This window comes from Amblyomma mixtum, chromosome 3, assembly GCF_055824585.1.
Source record: "Amblyomma mixtum isolate Tamu chromosome 3, ASM5582458v1, whole genome shotgun sequence".
Taxonomy (NCBI): Eukaryota; Metazoa; Arthropoda; class Arachnida; order Ixodida; family Ixodidae; genus Amblyomma; species Amblyomma mixtum.
The window spans coordinates 267991490-268017364 of NC_143014.1; the positions used below are offsets into that span (position 1 = coordinate 267991490).

At 43.0% G+C, this 25875-nt stretch overlaps 1 long non-coding RNA gene across 1 annotated transcript; it reads right to left on the reverse strand.

Moving 5' to 3' along the window:
- Window positions 1-10047: 10047 nt before the first annotated feature.
- Window positions 10048-25344, reverse strand: LOC149354682 (uncharacterized). The gene is made up of 3 exons (XR_016289675.1): window positions 25232-25344; window positions 23770-23923; window positions 10048-10100 (listed from the first exon to the last, which is right to left on the reverse strand). It is a non-coding gene; the product is annotated as an uncharacterized LOC149354682 (long non-coding RNA).
- Window positions 25345-25875: the final 531 nt, after the last annotated feature.

Genomic DNA, 25875 nt, shown 5'->3' on the forward strand with positions numbered 1-25875 from the left:
AATCGGTTCAGAAGGGGTAGGTGCTTAGAAGATAGCCTGTTTGTGCTTACCCATTCACAGAAATTGCTAAGGTGAAGAACAGACCTTTGTATTTAGCCTTCCTGGACATAAGCGGCGCATATGATAACATGAACAGGGAGTGCCTGTGGAACATGTTACAAGACGAAGGTATCGGTCATGAGGTAATTAATTTCCTACTTGAAATATACCAAGATAATAAAATTGAAATTACATGGGAAGGGATAAAAAGTACTACACCTGTAAAAGGTACACAAAGGATTAAGACAAGGTTGTAGTCTATCATCGCTATAGACCTTATGGAAAAACTGGCGCCCCCTTGTGTTGACCGCGCGCGTTACCGCCATGTTGGGGCTTCCGGATACCGCAGTACTATATGGCAGTACGGGAATAGCAATGCGCACGTTGGCATTTATCGTCGTCCAAGATGCCCAAATATTGCTCTGTACCTTTCTGTACACAAAAAGGACTCAAGGATAACCAAGAAAAAAAGGTAAGAGTGCTAGCTTCGTGCAACTTTTTTATTTCTCGCCTGGAGCATGATGCGAGGCAGCGGGAAGCCTCTTGCGGGTGTCGAGTGCTTTTCGAGAGCTAATAATTAGATTGTAGACGATGTCACAACACAAATACCATTTGCAGAGCTAAAAAGGCTAATAAGAGGGCTGTTCACTCATCTTGCATTTGCCGAGAAGTGCTCCTGCATGCTAGCAGTTACGGCGCATTGCGTTGGTCAGCTAGTAGTTTATCACATGGGATTAGTTTTGCATCTGCCGCTCGTCTTCAAGTGCCCGTTTTTTTTTATCCTGAACCTTCGGTTTGCTTATGCAAGTCTTTGCAATATTAAATTTGCGAAGTGTCACAGGCGAACAGATCTGCAACAAACCTTCGCGTAACCCGTGTCAGTAACTAGCGTACGCAGTAGGCAGCATAAATCGATCATTTATCGTTCGTGGTCGGCTGCTCGATCGCCACGTATTTTGTGAAGATCGTATTTTCCAAGGGATGGTGTGAACCACAGTGCAGCGTCAGCAGCCATGGTCGGGCCATAACTCTGCTGAATACCTACTATCGTGGGGCGCAGAAATGCGAGCAACACAGATGTTCAGGTCGTCTCTTTTTATTTTAACGTACCAAAGCTACACCTGGGCTATGAGGTGCGCAGTAGTGGAGGGCATTGGTTTAATGTTGACTACCTGGGGATCTGTAACATGTGCGGAAACATCGATATACTGGCATTTAAGTTTTTCACCTCGATCAGAAAGACGGCCGCTGCAGCCGGGATCGAACCCACGTCCTTCGGCTCAGCAGCCCAACACCTTAGCTCCTGAGCCACCAGAACGGGTTGATCAGGTGGCTATGCTATCACCAGGCATTTTAGGCTTTATGTAAATTTGAATGCAGCTCTTAACGTCCCTAATGCTTGACTAATTGTTCTGACTTATTTCAAATAACTAAACTCACTGTAGCATGGTGCACGCAGTTATCATGCATTTGTGCATTAAGCAGCAGTTTTCAGAAACCATAACTACAAAATATCTTCTTAGTTCCAATGTAAACAAGATGTTGAGCAAAGCATGCATTGAGCCAAATGCAGAAAACATTATTTCCAGGAATGCAGCATATTTTACTGTGCATCTTTCTTTTGCAGATATCTTTCCACTGCATTCCAGATGAGCCAAAGATGTGCAAAGCATGACTCATCACAATAAAGAGGGATCATTCGTTCAACATTGCCACTGCCCGCATCTGCTGAAAGCATTTCACAGAAAATGACTTCCTGAAGAACATAGCTAGCTAGTGGGCGCAGGATGCTAACGACACGGCTGTACCTTCAGTGTTTGCAATCTCCAAGCCAAAGAAAACACGAAAGCTCTTAAAATAAAAACTTAAAATAAAATTTAAAAAAATATAAAACTTAAAATAAAGCGATCGCACACAGTTCGCACCAAGAAACTACGTTGACCCCGTGACCACAAGCCCCCAACATGGCGTCGCTTGCTCATTTCGTTTTTCTTGCGGTAGATGGCAGCAATTTTGCATAAGGTCTATTGTTCTTGCTTTATGTGGTACATATGGAAAGAAAGCGACAAGAGAGTAATCTAGGTTATAATCTGTCATAAAGATTAGGCGAAAAGGTTGTTGAGCAACGGCTCTCTGGTTTAATGTATGTAGATAATATTGTACTGTTAGCAGATAGCCGGGAAGATTTGCAAACTCTAACAGAGGAGACGTTCTAGGTTGCAGTTTTATCACAAATAAGTCAGGTGTGATGATTTTGAATGATACAACTGATCAGGTGCTTACAATACAAGGCCATAGAATACCCAGAGTGGCCAAATACAAATATCTCAGGGTATAGGTAAACAAAGGAAAGATATACACGGAAAAGCACGAGCAGTCTGTTAGGGAAAAAGGACAGAGAGATGCCGGGATAATGAAACAGGGAATTATGGGGGGCACAACAAATATGAAGTACTAAGAGGCATTTGTTACGGAATAACGATGCCAGGGCTTACTTTAGAGAATGCGGTTCTGTGCTTAAGGGCAGATGTTGAGTTGAGATTAGAAGTAAATCAGAGAGCTGTTGGAAGATTAGGTACCTGTGGCAAAAGCGCAAACGAAGGTGTACAGTGGGATATAGGCTGAGCATTGTTCAAAGAACGGGAAGCTCCGAGTAAAATATTATATGATGAATGCCTGAGGAAACTCGATGACAACAGGTGGGTAGATAGGTATTTAAATACTCATATAGAAAGACCGTTCACTCACAATGGCAGAAAAGAACTAGGAAATTAATCAGTAAGTATGTAGTACACAAGGACGAAGGAAGAAACAGCATTAAACAACAGGTAAATAATATGGAAGTTAAAACTAAGATTAATTCAATGGAAAAAAAGCATAGTGTAGAACTATATCGATACTGGAAAAGGCTGATCAGGAAGGAATCTTTCTATGATAACTCAAGAGACTCTTTGAAGCTAGGTCAGGGTGTCTTAGAAAGTGCTGATACAAAAAGAAATTTAACAAAGATCACATATGCTGTGTGTGGTAAATCTAAAAACAACTAAACATCTCATATGAACTCGAATGTGATGATAACCCTCCCGACATCAATGCAGCCACAGTCACTATCTCTGAGGCCCTAGGGTGTAGAGATAACAATGGTCATGTAAATAATTCTGCAGTGGAAGTTAGCAAAAAGCAATTGGAAGATTGGTGGCTCAAAAGCAGAGAGGTGACATAAGGTTAGAAGTGTAGGACTGAAAATGTATTTAAAGAAAATAGTGAATTTCAAGACCAATTTATGACACAGTTAAATAAAAATAACAGCTGAGCTTGGTGGCAACTGCCACCACCCCATTTCAAAGGGGAGGCTCTTATTTTGCATCAATCCATTCACCTGAAACTTGGCCACATCAGATCACTGTTTTTCAATACATATGGACCCTATCAGAAGTTTCGTAGTTGGTAAAGGCACCATTAAATTTGTTCTCCTTTGGGGGCCATATATCACATGGGTTCGTTAGGTTCTTCCCTTGTTCTCTGAAGCAGGCAGTTTTGCATGTAATTATACTGGTTCCTTCAATCCTCCGACCCATAGCGTGCAGTTCACGTGAGCCCAGAATCCGAGTCAGAGGAGACGACGTCAGGCCTTCTCATAGCGGTCACGTGACGGAACAAGAGGGAGCCTTTCAGTTGGCACCAGGTGCAAACCATGTGCGGCGTGCATTTGACTAAGGCGAGGGCCCTATTAGCTTGGTAAGGTGAAATTCCGTTGGCGACCACGTTTAGGCCAAGAAATAATCGAAAAAGATATTGTAACAGCCGTCGTCTAGCCACTGAAGCGGAGAGTGCGACAGCACGCACAACAGATACCAGGAGCAGCCACCTCGCCTCCGATGCACTATTTGCTCATGCGGCATAACTGTAGGACCTCTATGTGGTGCCAGTTTTCGCGGCTTTCATATCAAAATTATGACGTAACCGTTCATTGTACAGCGTTCTGGGTGATGTCATGTCATACGATTTCTCTTTCCACATAACACATATGCTAGTCAAGTTTGAGGCTAGCTTGCTACAGAGATTCCAACCGACTATAGATATAAACTGAAGATCTACCTCCACTTATAGGCTTTCGCCAACATTTGTATTAAAAGTGTGACGCTTCATCACAGAGTTTTACGGGTGGTGTCATACGATTTCTTGTTGCAAATACAGGGCGTTTTGCCTAAGATTTTACACAATTGTTAAAAATAGGATTTTTGAGTCAAGGAGAGTATTTTTCAGCATAGAATTGTCAGTGGTGTGGTACATCGGAATATATATCAAAGACATGCTAAATAGCCAGATGTTTGACTAGCAATGAATAATTAGCTTTTTAACTATTACTCTTAGGCTCCTTTTTGAGAGGCATGTAGGCCATTGCAAGTAATATCCATATCAGTTTTAGAGTTTCGAGAACATGGTTACCCCCAGCGCCATGTCCAAACAAATTTTGGCTACATCGCGCCAAAATACATGCGCTTTCGAGAAGCTTGTAGGCAAAGCAATCTCTCCAGAGCACGTAACTCGCCTCTGTGAACCCGCCTTCAGTTACTCTTTAGGAAGCTCTAGGCACGGACGATTTCGACGCGCGAGCTCTCGCGGCATGCAGATTTCGTTCTCGTGGGGGGAGGGTTGCTCGCTTCTCGCTTACCGCAGGTGCTTAAAATCAGCAAAAATAAGGAGTCTTGTGGTGCGCTTTTGTTTTACATGAGAATAGAATACTAAATTTTCTTTGAGAGCCTTCTGCTTTTAAGAACAATGAAAATAGCACACAAGAAAAAAGTATTCCAAATATATCTGTCGAATTACTCAAATGAGCATGTCAATCTGCACAAAACAACATATTCTGTTAATCTCATTTATTCACCTAATGCAGCGTCGTTGGACGAAGCATCGGGCTAACAGGCAGCACAAGCTACCCAATGCAGCACGCAGGTCAAAAACTAAACAAAATCGTAAGTAAATTAATCCGTATTGGTTCCTAGACAACCCAGGTGCACAGTAAATGCCACAGTTTCTGTGCCCTCGCTTGTTCTCATGCTCTGTGCCTCGATTCGTGCTGGCCGCGGTTCGCTGACAAGCGCCCCGTAAAGGCAATTATTTTCTAATGAACAGAAGCGGCGAAAGCACAATTGGTACGCATTCACGAGCGGAAACATTGTGTCAAGCAATTTCAGATGCAAACAGGCAAGCAGCAAGAAATGGCCGGTTCGGTGCTGAAGCGTGCCTTTTTTTTTATGCTGAGCAAGACGAATAGTGCAGAAATGATATCTGACCAATACAAATGTTGTACTACACTTAGCTGAACAAAAACAGCACTGAACCAACATGCGGCACTTACACTACACACACATGAGGAGTTCGTCGGTCGCCACTTGTCATGCTTGATCCGGACCAGCCACAGAAGCCTCCTTTTCGGGTCTCTTGGAAAATGGAACATCCTCCAACCATTTCTCCTATGGTTGGAGCACTGAAAAACACAACATCCAGGCATTGCATGGCGATGAAAGCCGCGCAAACGCAGGCACGCAGCAGGGACGCCCACACAACGGCAGAGCAGCGAGGTCGACGTGGGCAACACAATGGCAGAGGGAGAACGTAAAAACAGGTTTAGGCAGCGCCGAGTGGTTGAAAGGGTGACTTCACTCTAAGTGGGGGCGCGCGCATCAAGACACCCTAACCCTTCCTAGGGTGCTTTGATGCGCGCGCCCCCCGCTGGTTTTGAGCAGTCGGCACGCATGGGCCCATTTTTTCATGTGTTGGTTTTGTCGCTGTGTTTAGCTCATGAATGAAAAGTCTGCCATGTGCCTCATGCTTCGCGCGTTTTGCTGACAAGGTCATGTTTCTCGGCAAGTTTCCTGCATCAGACTTGTTATGGATATTCGTTTCAGAAACTTGCGAAATGAAGATGCGCATATCATTATTATGGCTAGGGTGTACTGTTGTGTCACTGTGCTTACGCGTGAACGAAAGGTTTACTGCTTCGCGTGCCTTGCTGACATGCTTGTGATGACGAGCAACACTAGCAGTTCATTGTACAAACTTCGGCATACTCAAGAGAATGGTGAACTTCACTATCCAAAGCTGGAGTTTCTAGCTCTCCTGGAAATGATTTCGGCGTTTTTTGAAAAGGTGGTCAAGGATCTCCCATGATCAAAAATTCTCGAAGACTTGTAACTAATCGTGGAAACACACCTAGAAGATTTGCCCCTCGTATGCTACCCGGAAGGTGTTGACAGAAGTCACGCCAAACGCTTAGCACATCTAATTTCTAAGAAGTTGCTTTGAATTCTTCTCGTCAACTACACACAGAAATTGACAAACCAAAATGAGAAGCCATCTGGTTTCATCCACCAACCAATGCGAAAGCATTTCAGACTGTAGCTGACATTCCTTGGAATTGTGAGTCGCACAACAATGTTGTATAGGTCATTACAAGCAGTGCCTGTTATTATTTTCAGCTTTTTAAGTATGTGAAACGATATCAGAGTTTCAAAGAGCAAGGGATCTTTCTGATCTGTTGTGCTTCGCGCAGTGAGAATAGATGACACAAATACATTTGAACATTTTCAAATGGCAAGTGCTATTATTTTCTTCATACATTTCCAAGTACCGACAGAGACTTTGCCAGCCTTGAAGATGAAAATAAATGTTTCATAACCCTGGTTTCGCCTTAAAATATCTTGCTTCACTTTTATTCCTGTCAGTTGCAAATGATACAGCCCTACCCTCTAATACTATGAGCCATCATTGCTTGCCGACTTCAATGTTTTGAGATCCCTGCTTTACGTGCTGATAGCAGTGGCTGCATAAGATATGGTTGTCAAGTTCTTGTTGAATGCTCAGAGCAGCCATTAAGCAATATGTGCAAAGTAACTGAACCAGCACGCACTGAGGCTACCTCGAGGGTACATTTCATCGGCTCCCCTCGAGCTGAGGGGGTTAGGGTGCATCGATGCGCGCGCCCCCGCTTAGGCTGAAGTCACCCTTTGAACCTCTGGGCACCGCTTAAACCTGTTTTCACGCGCTCCCTCTGCCATTGTGTTGCCTGCATCGACCTCGCTGTTCTGCTGTTGTGCGGGCGTCACTGCTGTCGTGCGGGCGTCACTGCTGCCGTGAGGGCGTCACTGCTGTCGTGCGGGCGTCACTGCTGTTGTGCGGGCGTCACTGCTGTCGTGCCTGCGTTCGCGCAGCTTTCATCACCATGCAATGCCTGGATGTTGCGTTCCTCAGTGCTCCAACCATGCGAGAAATGGTTGAAGCATGTTTCATTTTCCAAGAGACCTGAAAAGGAGCATCAGCCACTTTCTTCATACTCCCAGGTCAACAAGTTACAAACCTGACGACCGTGAATACCTTGTCAATCTGCTTGCACACGCAAAAAAGGAAGGTACAGAAAACAAAGTCGATGAAATCAATTATTAGAAAATCCTGTTCAGTGAAGAGCTCACGTCAATCGAGTGTTTGTTTTACCTTGGCGGTTTTATTTTGACAGGAATTCTAAAGTTCATAACTTGTGTGCAGTGCAAGGCTGCTCTCCTTGGCAACCCTGATGATGAGTATGCTTCCCTCACTGCACTCAAGGAATACGTCAGGGATGGACAAAACCTCCTGTATCCCAGCAGAGATGTAATGAAACATTGAAAAACTAAAAAGAGCATTTTACTGCCATCAATTCATGGTGTACTGGCACATTTTTCACCATGAAGTCGCCAATTCTTTCTTTGATCGCTTATCTTGAAGAGATAGACAAGCCCGCTGTGAAGACTTGGATGGCTCACAAAGAGCGAATAAGAAAAATGTTGACTGCTGCGTACGCCAGAGTGAGGCTTCGAATTCATCTTCGCCAAATTCCGAGCCCTCCTTCTAGTGGCCACGGAAGCAAAACTTGTGCCGGAGTCAGCCTTGCATAACCAAGCGGGAATATAAAGCTCCGCGAAAGTTTTGCTTCGAAGCCTGAATTCTGCATCTATGTATATATGCAATCGCAACTGTTTTGTCAATTACAGATATCTATTTAACATAGATGTCTACTTTGAAAAAGTGCAGTAATGCTCGCATTCCCATAAACAGAAATATTGGTAACTTTATTGTGTGTTTTCATAACCACTGAATGAATGATTTCATGTTTGCTTGGGTAACAGTTTGTGTTTATCTAGGTATACCCAGACAAACACGCGAGTATTTTAGTACTGTTGCTGATAATCTTTGTTTCTTCAAACTGTGCCAAAACAAGACACTGTGTCATTGACCACGTTTGCTCAGTTTTCTTACCCATCCATTACACTAACTTGTATTGGGACATTCATAGCAAAAAATTTTAAAAATAATGCTAAACAAGCTTGGACAGAAATCACTCGATGCATTTCACCAATTCTAATAAACTTGGTAGTTTGAAATGAACTACAAAAGAAGTGAACAGAATTAAATGCTTTCAATTGTGGATGATGTGGTCTAATATAAATTTTCAAACTTTCCCCTCCACGCAGTGGAGTGTGGCATTTTTCAAGTGTTTTGTTCACCTGGAGATTAAACATGCATAGGAAGGACAACACCAACGGGTCTGCCAATACCCACGGTGGTATGCAGAATATGCCTTGACATAACCATCATCCAGATCTAACTGGTCTTCAAAGCGGCCCAAAACTTTCTATTGCATGCTCCTCTGCTTAGTAACGGTTCCCTTCATCGTAAGCTATCGCAAACCTCGGTAAATAAACGTTTTAAGGATTTCTTTTCCTCTGCTTCTCTAGGAGGATGGTCACTTGATGCGAGTAAGCTAGCTGACGACGCAAATTTATGTTGGGGTAAAGTGCTGTTTTGACATACCAACAGGGTCAGTGCATAAGAGATCGGTTTCAAACTATAGCGATAGATTCTAGAGAAGCTTCACTGACATAAATGGCACATATCTTGCATACCCGCTTTCCTTGTTACCGTCTGCGCCTTGACGTTGGCTGCTTGTCCTGCTTTTTAAAGCAGAAGGCTCTCCAACAAAATTTAGTATTGTATTTCTTATGTGAAACAAAAGGTCATTGCAAGACTCCTTATTTTTCTTATTTTAAGCGACCGCGGCAAACGAGAAGCGAGCAGCCCTCCCTCCACGAAAACGAAACCTGCATGCCGCGGGCACGAGAACAGCAGCCGCCTTAGCAGACGACGCAGCTGTCCTCACCCTGAGTGGTGGGAGCGCATCGAGGCACCTTCGATTGAGTTGCCTCGCAGTGCCTCTGGAGAGTTGCGGAGATAGGTAGCAACCGCCCCTCATACACAGGCCGTAAGAGAGCGAGCATGCGCGTCGAGACCGGCTGTGTTCTAGGAAAGCAGGGAGGGAGCGTAACAAATCAATTTAAACTTGTCGCGTGACCCCCCACGACTCGCCAGTGTGAACCCACCTTTAGTTTCTGTTTCCGAAACACTAGGAAAGTGGGGAGGGAGCATAACAAACCGATTTAAACCTGTTGCGCAAACCCCCACTACGCGCCAGTGTGAACCTGCTTTATAGTTACTGTTTCCTAAGCACTAGGAAAGCTTAGAGCTAGCGTAACAAACCGATTTAAACCTGTCGCGCGACCCCCACGACTGGCCAGAGTGAACCTACCTTTCTAAACTCTGTGGGACCTGCCCCGTCATTTTTCATAGTGCATTGTTATGGCCATGCAGGTTTTTTGATGATAGTGACGGATGAGGACAGGTGATGTTACGTTTCAAGAACTATTTGCATGGTTACTTGCAAGCAATCTTTTCATGCTTTTTTGGAGTTATCGAAGAAAAATGTACCGAATATTTTCTGTGTTGAAGAGAAAATGGAAATTCCTTTGGGAGTGCGACTGATGCCTCAGCGTAGTTATAGTTTCATGTGTAATATTGCATACTTTTGTAATTCCAACAGATCGAAATAAATGCTTTATAACCATTGCTCACCTTTGTGCTGCGTTCCGACCAGTGGGGCTTCGGTGGGAGGGGGTTGGGGGGATAGGGAAGGGGGTGGACGGGAGGGCGCTATGGTGAAACTTTGCTTTCCCTGGTGGAAAACCCTGCGCACAAGCATGGTTACGTGCATATTAGTAACGCATAGCAATCAAAAGTAAATACGACTCTTTGCATTGAACTAAAACTTGATGTTTCTAGAGCAAGCTGGAGGGCCACAGTGATCGCGCAAACATCAAATAAACGGTGAGTTGCCGTTGCCAGCATGAGACCGCCACCTTAACAACAAAACGCTAGTGGTGCTATTGTTCCCGGAGCATGAACTATTGTGCAAGAAAGAGACAAGATGACCTCGTGTCATAGAATAAAAAAATAATGCAGTGCATAAATTCAGAGGCTTGAAATCACGGCATTACCTTTTGGGGCCATTCCTAGGAGAGACAGCTTATCGGATACACCTGGTTGTGGGGACATTCCTGGGAAGTGCTCGGGAAAACAGCGCAGTTTTTGGAGAGATTCCAAATGTCCTGGGAGGATATTACGGGGGAACTTTGAGGAGGTATTGTTTTTATTTTATTAGCCTATTTTTATCCACGCGTGATAAGACCTCGATAGAACCTCGAACACAAGACCAAGTTGACGCCAGGGTGCTAAGCCACTTGTGAGTCTGTAGGGACAACCAGGATGACAAAAACGGTGTGGAAGCCACAAAGGATGTCTCAAAGTGAAGTTTAGAGAAGAGCAAATGCATCCTCCATGGAAAGACAGCTCCACCTCAAAAGAAGAAACAAAAACCAAGCAGAAATATCATGTCAAAGCAAAAAACAAAGCAAATATCGAAACTTGCTCGCTCATGCTCATTTTCAGTGCTGCATTTGTGTAGTGCAGGGGTGGAACTGACAAACAGCATCTTGGAGCACACCTAGGAGCAGGAAAAACTGCCTTTTGGAGCAGGTTTGGAGCAGGCAAAATGGAGTTATGGAGCAGTTTGAGAGCACCTAAAATGTGGATTTATCAATTTTAAACTAGGACGAAATACACTTCAGAGCAGTATAGACCTTACACATACACAACGAACCATTCGATCTATAAAACTTGCAAAATGTGTTGTCACTCCTAGCTACTTCCTCCTCAAAATGCATTGTGCATTCATAATACTTAACTCTACCAAAGTTTCCCCAGCAGTTCTATCAAACACTCCAGCTTGAACTATGATGGAGCACCGACAGCATACAGAAAAGCCTGACACAGCCTGTTCTCTACAGGTTTTCCCACTGAAGTTAATCCTAGTGACAGTGGAAAAAATCTAAGTGCTGACTGATATAATCTGCATGCCATGTAATTTAATCCGAGTGCAAAACATTTGATCTAAGTGCCAGCTTATTTAATCCAAACGCCAACTCGAGCAATGCAAGTGCCAACCAATTTAATCCCAGTGCCAATGCAAATAATACAAGTGCCAGCTGTTTTAATCCAGGTGCCATCCAATTTAATCCACACGCGAAAAACGAATGTGGTAGAAGACTCCAAAGCACATAACACAAATGGCAGGATAAAGCTGAGATGATTTTTCAAACCATGCGACGCCTAAGCGAAGTGTCCACATATTGCATAGCTTTCATTAATATTATAACTAACACTGCCTTGATACAAGTGCTTTAAAACGCCGTTTAAAGCGCACAATATCAGCATTAAAAAACTACACAGGGGCTCAGTGCTATGGCTTACTGGCTCTTTATTATGAACATAGAATGGAGGAGGGCACTAATGCACGCACTGTTTATAATTGAACACTGAATTCACTGCCTTCGATAAAAGATACGATTATTTTGTCAGACAGTCAAAGAAAGTGCTAATAAACCGTACCTTAGTTTAGTCCTACGTAGTTTCATGAGAAAAAAAAAGTACACAGCCAGTGATGGAAAGTTCCAAAGCAGAAGGCAAGTTTTGCGCCTCCGTTTCCTTGCTGCTGGATTGTCTGCCTTCGCACAATATGGTAGGACAACAGAAGAAGACACAGATATGTGCACTCATTATTAGAAATCAGTGAACTTTCTTTTGCAAGGATCAGGATTTATTTCTCAGGCACGTAAAAAGCATTGACAAAAGCACTGAAGACAAGAAAGTTTCAAAGCAGACAGCTTTGAGTGTGCCACATTGTGGCTGCATTTACACAATGGAGTAGAGCCAGACGGTGGTGGCACGTACTCGTATACTATAAGCAGGTGATAGTGTACGACTTTTCATTCATCTCGCATGGACATTAACGTGCAGTATTTTCTTCCATGGAAGCCGATTAGCCGTGCTCTTATGTACTAATTGGACACCGAAAACGAGGACCACCTTTCAAGCCCCCCGATGCACCAAGAAGAAGGAACAGCAAAGACTCTGAACATGACAGGCCCAGAATTCTCAATGTGTCAAGGCGTGGAGGAGATGTGAAAAAAATGGCAGACACGCTGGGCATGAATTTAAAGACAGCAAGATCCATTGCAGCTACTGATAGAGAGGCGCTGAAGAAAGGCGGAATGTCGAAGAAATTCGGAAATGAGGTTGTAGTGGCTCAAAAAAATTTTGTGGACAACAACATTGCTTTCACGCTAAAGCAAATAAAGCAGGCGGTGGAAGAAGAATTGCCCGGAATCACCATCGCCTACTGTTGTGCACGGCTACTCTATGAAGTTGGTGACTCAGAGGCCGATCGACCGCAACAGAGATGACGTGAAACGCACCCACAAAGCATACACGCAGTGGCTGCAGTGTGAAGGACCCCGCTTGTGCAGATTTTACGTTGAAGAGACTTACTATAGCATATGCTGTTCAAGGAGCTTCGGCCGTGCGGTTAAGGGGCAACCTGCGGTGCAGAAGACGACTGGCACTAGGGAAGCAAACCTTAGCATTATCGCCTGTATGTCAGCAAATGGTGTCATACATTGGACGGCTGTCGACAAGGTTCACTCAGTCATGTTCAACGAATTTTTGAGCGACATATCAGCCCATGTTGAAAGTAAAGAGCCTGGTTCAGAAGCGGTTTTTATTTTTTACAATGCTCCCGCTCAGAGCCATGCAGAACAGGCAAGCCTGGCCAGTCAGATGCACTCAATCAAGAGACTGCCTCCTTACAGCCCACTTTGTAACCCTATAGAGGAAGTTTTTTTGAAGCTCCAGTCTGAAGTCAAAGCTTTCCTCAGCGAGCGGAGAGACTTGGCGCTCATGGCTCTGCCCGGATTGATAAAAGGGAGCATCAGCGCAGTTTGTTGCTCGACGCTGCTCGATACAGCAAATACAGCAGGTAGAGTGCGCTGCTTTCGACCGCCATAACTCTTCTTTTATACCAGCAGCTTTCCGTGAAGACGATATGCAAAAAATGTGAGGTCAGACTTTAAGCCACCTAATGTCCTCCAGAAAATAAAATTGCATTTCAAAGACTGCCCTTCTGTGCTTGTATAAGCCTAGACTGTTAGTAACCTACACCGCTGTAGGGTAGCCGCCAGTAGCTGTTCTTGAACTAGGCTGTAAGCTCTGGTGTAGCTTCGCTCACTTTCCCTTCTAAAAGTGAATAAGCGATAAAGTGAAGAACCGTTACACCTGTTTTATGACTCGTACCACCTGGAAGAACTCTGCATTACACTACTCTCTTTTCACTATAGCCAAACGGGCGAGTTGGTGGTACATATTGAAGGCCAACAGCGCAACGACGCACACAAAGTAGAAGAAAACACAGGACAAGCGCTGACTCACAATGGAAATTTATTCAAGAAAAAGTGGCCAACTTATCAGCTAGTACAGCTAGTAGGCAAACTTATCAGCTACATAAGTTGGCCACTTTTTCTATAAAATTGTACTGCTTTTCTTGAATAAATTTCAGTTGTGAGTCAGCGCTTGTCCTGTGATTTCTTCTACTTTGTCTGCGTCGTTGCGCTGTTGGCCTTCAATACTCTCTTTTGTTACTGCTATTGGTATTGAATTTTTATCACAGCCTCCCGAAAACATTTTGCACCAGTTGCATGAAAACAGACGGCAGTATGAAAACAGTATGAAGGCCGTAATTGTAACTAGCATGCAGATTCAGCACATATGACAACCGATAATCAGCAGTGGTTACCCAACTAAATAATGCACGACAGTTACAAGCCCCAAGAGTTGCATCAAATACTGGGGTTTAACAGCTGCTAGTGGCTCTTTGATGTTGTAAGGTATGCGATGAAAAGGAAATTGCGCATGAGAATGGGACTCACAGGCGTCGCATGGTCTCAGAAATGATCTAAACTTCGTTTTATTTCTGGAATTCATATTATGTGCTTTGGAGTCTTCTACCGCATTCATTTTTCGCGTGTGGATTAAATTGGTAGGCACCTGGATTAAACAGCTGGCGCTTGTATTATTTGCATTGGCACTGGGATTAAATTGGTTGGCGCTGGCATTGTTCGAGTGGTGCTTGGATTAAATACGCTGGCGTTTAGATTAAGTGCTCTGCACTAAGATAAAATTACATGGCATGCAGATTATATTTGTTGGCGCTTAGATTATTTCCACTGGTACTAGAAGTCAGTGGAAAAACCTGTAGTTTTGTGTATTCTGTCTTAATGCTACATTTGTTTAAACATTACATCTGTCCAACTGGTCCCTCAATATATATAACACAGCAGCTGCCTGGAAATTATGCTACCATGTAGAAACAACTGCAATGAGCAGCCATAGGTCTAAAATCTAGTATATGCACTCCACACACTGCTGGTGTCTGGCTGCATGTACAGCAAGCCCTGTAGGAATATGTTTGCAACTTCCTTTATTGCACGTTACCAAAATATTAATAAACTGGGATAAATAACAGAGGAGCAGATGAAGAGGTGATTTTTCACACACTGTCAACCACTGCACAAAGTCAATTTTAAATTGCCTACTTATGTTGCATCAGAGCGGAATGAACTTCTTCCAGACATTAAAGAATGTTTGGTAGACTGCTGTTTGCTTCCTCCAGAAGCACAAACTGCAGTCGTGGCCCAGTTGTTTGAGCGCCCGTCTCGGCTGCGGGAGGTGGTTGGATCGAAACCCACCGCTGGACAGCCACCGGTAAAAATGGGTACAAGCGACCCCTGGCCTGGCACTCGGCTTTCATTAGGGGTGCACGTTTGGGAGAAGCTCCATAAACCCCGCTGCGCTCCTTGCGGGCCAAGGCCAGTTTCGAACACATTCGCAGCCTGCTAAAGGTGCTTCCCTTTGGCCAACGCGGTTCTAACGCGGTTGGAGCGCACGCCCTAGCGCAACGGCCTTTCCTTCATATGTGAGGAGAAAGAAAGCCCCTCCGCAATGAAAAACTCCCTCAGCGCCTACACACTGTTGCCTGCACTGATCCGCTGGCTCACAGCATCAGCAGCATGCTGGGGCGCCCCGCCGTGCACGCTGCACTGTAGGTGGTGCGATTGCGTGGGCTAGCTTCTAGCCCGACATTTCTGTCGTACATTTCTTATCTGAACTATGCGGCAATATGCGGTTTCTAGACTGCGATGAAACCGGAGAAAATGATAAAAGCGGTTGGAAAAAATCGCCACACTGCAAGTGGATTGTAATTTCACTCCTTCATAGCATCACCACTGCTTGGTTCGCTCCAGTCAGTTTAACAGCACTAAATAAAGCAAAATAGTATTTACTTTTCACCATTTCTCAATTTTCTGCGTCTCCGTGCAAAATCACAGTTGCCGTCATTCACTGCACATGTATGATACGACGCAACGCGCTACGCTGGCTATGCACGCAGACAGGCACGAACACGCCTCCACCACGCTAGCTGGCACCACTGGCCGCTGATGCGAGCTTCAGGGCTGCATTCAGCCAAGCCGTAGCCAAGCAAAACACTCACAGGCAAACAGACACCGAAACTCTTTTTTTGTGAGCACAGTTTTTTGCGCGGCACAGAGTGGTGCCAGAAACTATTTATGGCGCAATTTGCCGTCTATGGAGCAGGATGGCACAGAGAAATCCTTATGGCGCGCCATGGCGCAAATGGCGCAGCAATTCGAACTCTGGTAGTGAATTCTCGCCAACTCTCCCAGCTTCTTAATAAAAATCATCAAGGCCTTTTGCTGATGTCTACTTCAAGGAATAAATATTTGGAGTATCAAATACCGTACACAATGCAACAAGAACTTTTTAAAAATGAAACTAACAAGGCATTCGCACTGTTCTGATGTTTACCACTGCTGCAAAGCCTTCAGCGATGGCACTCGGTAAAAATGGGCAGGGGGGGGGAGGGAAGGGGAAAATAGAGGATTCGCTGCCATAGCTTGAGTTCTGTTTCAGCTTCCTCTGTGAACTTGTAATTCTTCTATAAATAGCAGGGGAGCTGCCAAAAAAAACGACCCAGGTGATCGTCATGTCATCCAAGGCACTTGAAGTGCCATGCATTTTAAATTGTTTCCAAATCTGATAGCATTTTACGTGCCTACTAAAATGAATATTGTGTTTACTTGAGAGAGGCAGCAACTGATTTATTTTCACACATGCACGCTAGCAAAAATAACGGCCCAGTAGACCATCAAACGTCACATAAGAACTAAATCTGAACTGCCCCTAAAGGTGTTCTGCTCCCTGAATTTTGAGCGCATGACATCAGTGAAAAGCAGTGTGACAGGGCGAATGCCGCAGTGATAGCCTTGGCTTGTGTGAGTGTGCACACGCAAAATTACAAATGTCATAGAGTAATGGCCTTTTTGTGTGTGTGTGTCCTCTGTAGTGTTCCTGTATTATAGGAACACTGGAAGCTTAGACCCTACCTCCACCCACCAGAAGCCCACAGTGAAATCAAATTCAAAGACTCAGTGGAAAGGCGATCAATGTAAAATGAAAATGCACAACCAATACTGCTAACGCATATTTCTTGCATCACAATCTATGATCACCGGGGTATAGCCAGGGCATAAAAAAAAATTAAATTGCACCAAGGTTGTCATCATTAGCCCACTTAATTATGTCCACAGGACGAAATCATTGCTGAAAGACATAAGCCTGCAAGTGAAATTTATGGTTGTTTAAAAGACTACTGAAATTTTTTGCTTTCTGGAAAGAAAGCATGCTACAAACAAAAGATAGAATTTGTAATAGATTTGAGTGCAGCAGAAATCATTTCCAAAATTTACTGTTTTTCAAACCGAAACTGAAAAAAAAAACGACTGCAGTTACTGAGCACCGGAAGTGGCACAGAGCAAGCAATACTCATTAACACCCTGGCCGTAGGGAACAAGTGAGTGAATGTGCATTACAAATATGTACTGTACGCAACGCAAACACCAATCACACAAATTTCCCGCATGTCGAAAGAGCACCCACGAAAGGGAAGCAGTTTTTGTTTACAGCCTGCTTTTGTCCCTCTGTCGCAGACTAGGGATGGTGCTACTTGTAGCCAGATGTGTAAATGGAATTCTTGGCTTCTTACATGTTGGGCTGGCAATTTCAGAGAGCACTCTGGAGCCAGGGGCCTACGTTGGTGGGGGGGACTGCTCAATGTGGCTGGGGGGGGGGGGGGGGGTGTAGGAAGGGGTAGGAAGGCTGCACTGTGCATGGCTCTAGTATTTTGCAGTAGTAATCTTTGATGCCTCATCTATGCACTGGGCTTGTTTGTTTGAAATGTCCAGACCCCATGGTCAGTAGCCCTTTAAGTCCGAAGGTCTACGAGGTGGACTTTGTCAAGCCAACACTGAGGAGTCAAACCAGTCAATGTGTTGCTCTAGGTTGATGCTGTTCCGAATGTTCGAATGTTCTAGCTGCACTTCCTAAAGCAACTGCAAGAGGGCAAAGCGATGTGTTAGTCTCTGATAGGCCGAAACCAAGTGCTAAGCGAGGACTAAACCCAGCATACAACATCCACAGAATTGATGTCATTTCTTTTCTATTTCAATATAATTGCATGTGTGTATGCGAGGAGGGATGCTAGATCTCATTATTCTGGGCTTACACCTGTTTTCTTCACTTTTCATGACATCAGACAGCATATTGTTGTCTTCATTTTTTAACAAACGTGTGGATTCGGAGATTTTGGTTATATTAAATGGCATATTTAAGCACAGTTAAGACAGATTTTTACATATGAAAACCTGACCATGCAGGTAGAAATGTATAAATGTGCGATGATGACAGCAGTCCATCAGCTAGAGGGGCCAATGAAGCCTCAGCACAGACAAATATGCCCATAAAATGACTTTGCCTGCTGTCTTGCATCACACACAAAGCAGTTTGCTACCCCACTTTGTTGAAAAGGAATTGATGACAGGAGCCGATTCAATGCTACTATGAACACTGCCATATCATTAATTGTTGTTTGGATCCCACATTAATCACTGGGAATGGACAACAGAACCCGCAAGCTTAACAGAACAAGCGCAAAATACCGGAAGCATGCTAATACATTTCTTCAACTGTAAAGCACTCGTTGTAACCCTCGTGAAAGTGGAACATGACCATCACCAAGTGATGCGCAGCAAATTTTAATGTGACTTTTAAGAGGGACCTCTTTTTTAAAAAGAGGGCTGTTTTGTCTTGTGACAACAAGGTTTTTTTTAATGAAAGTTACTCTAGGATATTTATTTTTCTTGCTTTAACTGCTGAAGCTCTGCACAGTTCTTTTATGACCGACGATAACGAGCCGCCAGGGCCATTATCCAAAATAAAAAATGTTTTACAAAATAAAAAGTGGTAAAAGACCTGAGCAGCCATGCACACAAATTGAATGTTTAACTCATTTGCCAATTGAAATAGATTAATTGGCTGTTTGCTTGGTTGAATCCAAATTAGGAAAAAATTTCAGCTTACTTTTTATTATTTCAAGCAGTCGCTCTAAGTACACTACCTAGTAAAAAAAATGTTTATCCAGACATGGTTCAAGCATGCAACCTTCTGATGTGGAATCAGGTGTATACCGTTGGGCCACCAACTCGAGCTAACATTGCAACATCTGACTTCGTTTTCAACATGCCAGACATGTCGCCGAATTGTATAGAGAACAAATATAGGACTATGACTTGGATTCTTAGACAATGCAATCATATTCCGATATGAAACAGGCATTTCTCCTTTTGGCAGGTATTGTGTACTGCTAGTTGATGCACTAAGAGATCTGGAAAACCAAGCCATTCTTGTTTGTTTGCCAGTTGAAGTTCTTGTCGGTAGCAAATCTTTTGTGCTAAGTATTCTGTTAACATTTCAAACATTTGTAGATATAGCCTGAAAACAGCTCGCTTGAATTTTACATCTATAAATTTACATTAAGAGGTAATTTTTGTTTTGTGGGGGTGTTGCAATCACAATCAAGGAGTGTGTGGAGATAAAAAAGGTTCGCTTTGTTTTCTTAACTTGTCATAAAGAAATATAAACAGCAAATTTTTCCTAGCATGTTTTCTTTCTACTGAGTCTAAGCACAATCAATCAGGGCTATTTTGTCCCATCAGAATGTGTTTCATGGGGGTTACTATATGATAATTATTTTCTTGGTTTAACTGCAGAGGCTGTTCAGTGTTCTTATATGGCCCATGTTAACTAGCCAAGAGGGCCGTAATATCGTGCTTCTTTGATTAATGCTATCCAAAATAAAAAAAAGGCAACAAAAGATCTGAAAAGCTGTGTACAAGCACACAAAAACTCATTAACTCATTTGCCTAATAAAAAACATGAATTTGCTGTTTCTTTGAATAAATAAAAATAAAACAAATTTTGGTTAATTTTTTATTTTGTGCATTTTATTTTAATGCACTGGCTAAGAAGTGTGCGAAGAACAAAAAGTTGACCCAGACACGGTTCGAACACGTAGTCTTCTGATCTAGAGTCAGACACGCTAGTGTAGCGCCATCGATTCATGCTGGCAACATAGCCCTGCCGAGTTCTTTTTCAAGCCGCACAGAAGACTCAGTCTGGGTACCTTTTAAAGAAAGGAAAGTGAGAAAGAATGGATTCTCACAAAGAGGGCAAGGCATGGAAAGGAACAGAGTGATTGCAATGGAAGGATATGAAAGGTTAGGGTGAGGTTTGCACATCACAGGCGAAGTGTTTTTTGGCTATTCAGAACGAAGAAATTTTCAGGTGTTTCTTTCAAAATATTGTTAAGATTATTTTGAAACAGGAGGTTATGTATAGATCTGGAGGACAGAACAATATTGGCTATGCGCCTGCCATTTCGTCCTGTGCTTTTCAATGAAGGTGATACCGGAAAAATAAGGTGCTGGCACCTTCTGTTGGTGGCCACATAAGAGCAAGAAAAGAGTATAATGGCACTTGGCCATGATCACATACCCAACACATAAATTCCAAACGACAGAAGGGAATCTCCGGTGCTGTCATTCTCAGAGATGCATATCTATGAAATGCTGTAAATGCAAGGCTGAGCTATACAGAATCTCGCTATAGCAAAATAGTCCGCTAAGAAATGCAAGATGTCTAGTTGTCAGCTTGTGAAGCCCAGCAACTTTTCTAAAAGCTAGCAGTCAAGCTGCTAGATGGCAATAGATGACTTGAAATGGGCTACAGTACTCTCAGTTCTGAAGTATCCTCTTCAATAATACAGTATAATCGTGTGTAAGGGCTACATGTGTGTATGGGCTGCACCCAGTTTTGGAATAGATAACAGAGAAAAAATTTATGGTGGTGTTTTTTTATTTGTGTATGGGCACCTTAAAAAATTCATATCTGAACTTAAAAAAAGAAGTGTAGCCCTTACACAATAACCAACAAATATGCTTGTAATTCAAGAATTTCAACAGGTTTTGTAAGTCAAGATTTCCTAACACAATCATGCGAAGAATTTTGCAAGGCAAGAACTGCAGGAGATCTGTATGTCAATGATTACTAACACAATTAAATCATTCAAATATAAACCCCTGATCCAGGCACCCCTTATCTGTGAATTCACTGATGACAGTAGATTCCCCCCCACCAAGCTACCATGATCCCTGAATCCACAGCCACATGCCACTGTAAAGCATATAACCACGCACACACGCACACACACACACGAAAAGGGCATTACTACAGTACTTGCACGTTCACACTTTCTTCCACTGGTGGTCTGCACTGCAAATACATGAGGCAGAGGCACTCAGCTTTTTGCACACATTGCTGACCATATTAACAGGAGTCCATATTTGTGTTCGTGCAACACTATGCACATTGGAGAAATCGAAAATTAGTTTCTTGGGGACAGGAAATGACGCAGTAACAGTCTCACTTATCTTGGCAGGCACCTGTACCACGCATGATACGATTTTTTTATGCAGCCCCCAATTATAGGTGGCCAGTTTCATGATTATAGGTTGCTCGTTCGAATCCCTGTCACAAGTTAGTCTCTAACTTAACTAGTAAGTTAATGCTGCACGAAACACTGAATCGTATGACACCATCCAGAACATTCTGCAGCAAATGGTTGGCATGATAAGATTGTTTTTATGCAGCCCCCAATTATTTCTGACACACTGTGCCGACTACTAATACTATTACGCCGGTGGCTTTTCGACCGAATGACCTATATATGCTGACACATTAAATATATGGGTCCCAATGAGCTACAAACATTTTTACCCTGTTCATCTGTCTCGGCTGCAAGTTTCCATTTTGACAAGTTGTAAATACAATGAAAAAGTTTGATTCCTAGAAAAATGACCCATAAATCGAGTTGCCCATATTATCAGGGGTTGTATTAATGAGGCATTACTGTATTGCAATGCATGAAGACAGAATCAGAATCATTTTATTGTAATAAAAAAAGAAAATATAAGGCAGTTAAATTTATACAGAAGGAGGTCCCATGGAAGAGCGTAATTGTTTTTTAAATGTGCTGTTATTACCGTTTAACTGCTGTTGCAAGCCACAAAGGGCAGTCTTTTTAGCCAAGCCACAAAGCTTGCTGCGTGCCAAATGTTGAAGCAATGCTCCAATGCGAATTCATCCAAACAGCTTGCGAAAAATAGAAACATTACCGAGACACTAGAGAAACTTGTGGCTTCGAGGCCACGTCTAGTACGCAAAACACTGCAATTCCATGACTACAAATAAATGTACACAAAAGCCCGTGACTGCCCCCAAATTGCATGTGTGCCATTGAGAGTAAGCTGGGCATTCTGAATGAAGAGCAAAGTAATTGCAGAGAAGCACATCCGTTCACGTGCAGGGAGAAAATTATCTGACCAAGTCTATGCTTCATATGGCCATCACGGTGGCTGAGTGGTTATGGCGCTGGGCTGCTGACCCAAAAGATATGGGCTCGATCCGGGGCATGGTGGTCGCACTTCGATGGAGGCAGCATTCTAGAGGCCCATATACTGTGCGATGTTTGTGCATGTTAAAGAACACCAGGTGGTCGAAATTTTCAGAGCCCTTCACTACGATCTCCCTCGTAGCCCGAGTCATTTTGGGATGTTAAAACCCTATAAACCAACACAAACCAAATCTATGCTTCATATATTGTGCAAGTGAAACTGTTTTGCATTGTAACCACCACTTCAAAAGGCCACTATAATAACATATTTCAGTGGGTGTGCTTTCAAATGACTTTTTTGCTTCAAACCAATGCTAGGGCAGCACACTGAAATGGGACAATGCAGAGAAAACCCACTTCAAGGCACTTGCACAAGGAAACTACTTCGTGTGAGCTATGAACAAATTGTTTCTTTGATGAGCCAGGTGTGGCCCACAATATACCAATGAGAACTGGAACTCCCTTGAATACCGTGGGAATGTTTAGGATGTCCTGTGGATGTCCAGTGGCTTTTCAGTAGATGCCATTCATATCAGAGACCGACTGTCTAGTATATATTCCTTACACTTATAATGCAAAAACTGACTCATTTCTCTTAGAATTTCTCTTAGAATTTTAGAATCGCAGTACCCACAGCGCCCATAGGAGTTGCAGTAAGGAGGAAGAACAGAGAGAAAAAAAACATGCAGGTAATGCAACACATCATTCATACATTCATGCAACTAGAACAACCGTACAGAAATACATGTTAATTTTCAACTAAAGTGAACACAAGAAGTCATGACTGATGCAGCAACCTGCACATCTCTCTGAATCAGTTATGTCTGGTATTTGAACACTGTAGTTCTGGTAGACGAGGGATGAAGGAAGGACAAGACACAGAGTGTGCTGAACTAACAACTTTAATATCAAAGGAGGGCGATCCACACATTCTTATACAGTATCCAAGAAGCCAGTGATTGTAGCGCACATGCTTAAATTAAGGAAAAAAAAAGGAATAGACTGTATAAGAATACTATGTAATAATGCGCGGATCGCCCTCCTTTGATATTAAAGTTGTTAGTTCAGCGTACTGCGTGTCTTGTCATTCCTTCGTCCCTCGTCTGCCAGCACTACAATGTTCAGAATGTCAAACCAACTTGCCCCGCAACACCCTGCTCAGGTTTATTTCCAGTAAAACAGCCTTTTTTCTTCATTCTGCCTTGACCTGTGCCATTCAGTGACCCTCATTTCAACGTTTTATTGCTTCTTTTTGCCTTGATTTGCACATGTGCCCTACAATCACTGGCTTCATGGATAGTGAACAAGAACATGTGGATTGCCTTCCTTTCATATTACAGTTGTTAGTTCAGGTACTGTGTGTCTCGTCCTTTCTTTGTCCCTCGTCTGCCAGTGCTACAATGTTCAGAATGTCAAACCAACTTGCCCAGCAACACACCCAATGATAGGTATGCCTTTTTCCTCCTCTGCATTGACATAGTATAGCTTGTCCAAAGCAGCTATTTTTTGTACTGCAAAAAGCATTACCCAGAAATACTCACACTCAACAGTATTGTAAAAACGCTCCTTAAAATTCTTCTTTCCACGCTGTCAGTGCAGACTGCAGGCTTGCCCTGCTTTATCCGTAAAAACTGCTCGCATGATGTTGGCGGTTAGACTTCAGATTCTGGCCCCAATCAATGTGAGTATCCATGCCTAAAAAATGATAGACAACAAGCACAGCTTCAGCACTGATCTTTCAAGATATTGTTGATATTGCAAGCATTCAGAAGCCCTTCAAGAGCCATAAAAGATGGAGTTCTATAAACTTACTACAACGAAGAAAAGTATTTAATTGGTTTGCAAACTGCAAATGTCTAAACAAAAAGCAAAAAGATGAAGACATGCAAAAAATTTCCACATTTCACTTCAATATGATGCACTGTGTCTAACGCTGTACCCAAAGCATCCGAGCACAGTAGTTTTACTAATGCAATAGTGAAAATTTTTCACAATAGCCGATCAGTTACCTAAACAATTTTTTATTACTGCTGACCTGATGACATTCCTCGCACAGCACTAGAAAAAAAAATCACAACAAAAATGTGTTTTGCCCACTCTTTATAGGCAGATGAGCAACAAAGCTAACAGCAAAAATGAGTATTAGATGACAATCTAGCTGATATTAAATGGGCTGAGAAAAGATGCACTGAACAGACTCTGCCAAAGTAACAAGAATAGTATGGGAGAGGACGTGCAGTTGAGAATGAGTAAAGCATAGGCAGAATGACGAGAATAAAAAATGTGCATATGCCAATCAGTCACGGTTAGCTCATAACAATAGTAATCAATTGGGGAGCACCGATGTGTGGCTTTGTGATGTAGTGAGACTTAATTCGACTAGTGGTAAAAATTTATTTCGTTGAAAGTAACTTCAAAAACTCTATGTGTAGATATATGAAAGGAGGCATTAAGAACATGAATGCCATTTGTGCTGCTTGTGACAAGCCATTGGTACTGCCAGTAACCATCCACCCTCAACTTTTTTGTTCTAATTCAGCCTGAGAGCAATGCTTTTGAATCAGCTTGCATCTCTGGTGCACACAAAATACAACCGCAAAATACATAAAATGTTCACTTCAGCATATGGTAGTTCTGCCAACTTACCAGGGCGCATGCTGCATTCTGTACCAAAATAATTTCTTACAAGGTGTGGCAAGATGGAACTCCAGGCTTTCAATTCTCTCCATCTTTGAGAGGTAGTTGCATTGCAACAGCCTCGTTCTTGTGAATATTTAAATCCCCAGAATTTTCTCACTTTGATGTTTGATTACTTCCAGTTCTGTTAGCACGACAGAGCAGTTTTGAAAATAAGAAACTACATATATGACCAAAGCAATAATCAAAAAATGCCTAATCAAATTTATGCTGCAAAAAATACAAAACCCACCTAAGGGTACAGCTGCACATCGCACACACGACAAAACATTTCAAATGAAGTACCATGTCATTCATACTGGTTACCTGTGTTTGAGCCTCTAGCTACATCTTGAACATGTACAGATGCTGCACTCTGAATGACCTTCCTGGGGCTTGGATGAGTTTGGCTGCTGCTCCTAGGAACTTTTTGGTACTTTGGGCAATCTTTCTTGGGCTGCAATTTGTGATAACGTAAAGCCCATGAGAACCTCTAAACAATATGCAGTTAACACTGCCATGCACATGTGTTTTTTTTTAATTTAAAAAAAATGCAAACATACAGACTGTTCTGCAATTAAGCGTGCACAGTAGAATGCTTCTCACAGCTAAACTCGTGAATTGTAGGTTAACCAGAAGGATGTTCTGGTTGGCAACCTGTAATGGGGGAGAGGGGACATGAAAGGAAAAGAAGAAGTAGAGAAATGTGGCCCAGACCAAGCACAGCAAGCAAAGACACGCATGCTAAAAGTCCCAAGCCGCCGCAGATATGGTCTGCACACCTTGAGGGCAGCCGAGCGCTACGACTTTAGTACAGTACAATGACAGCCTTTCATCGTTAAACACAAGGCAGTCACACGGTGCAGATGTTGCACAGTGAAACAAGGCTGCTTGCTTTTGCGGTTGATAATATGGATGACAAAGTGAGACACCCAACTTTTTGGAATAATGACACTGGAGGAGCCATTGTG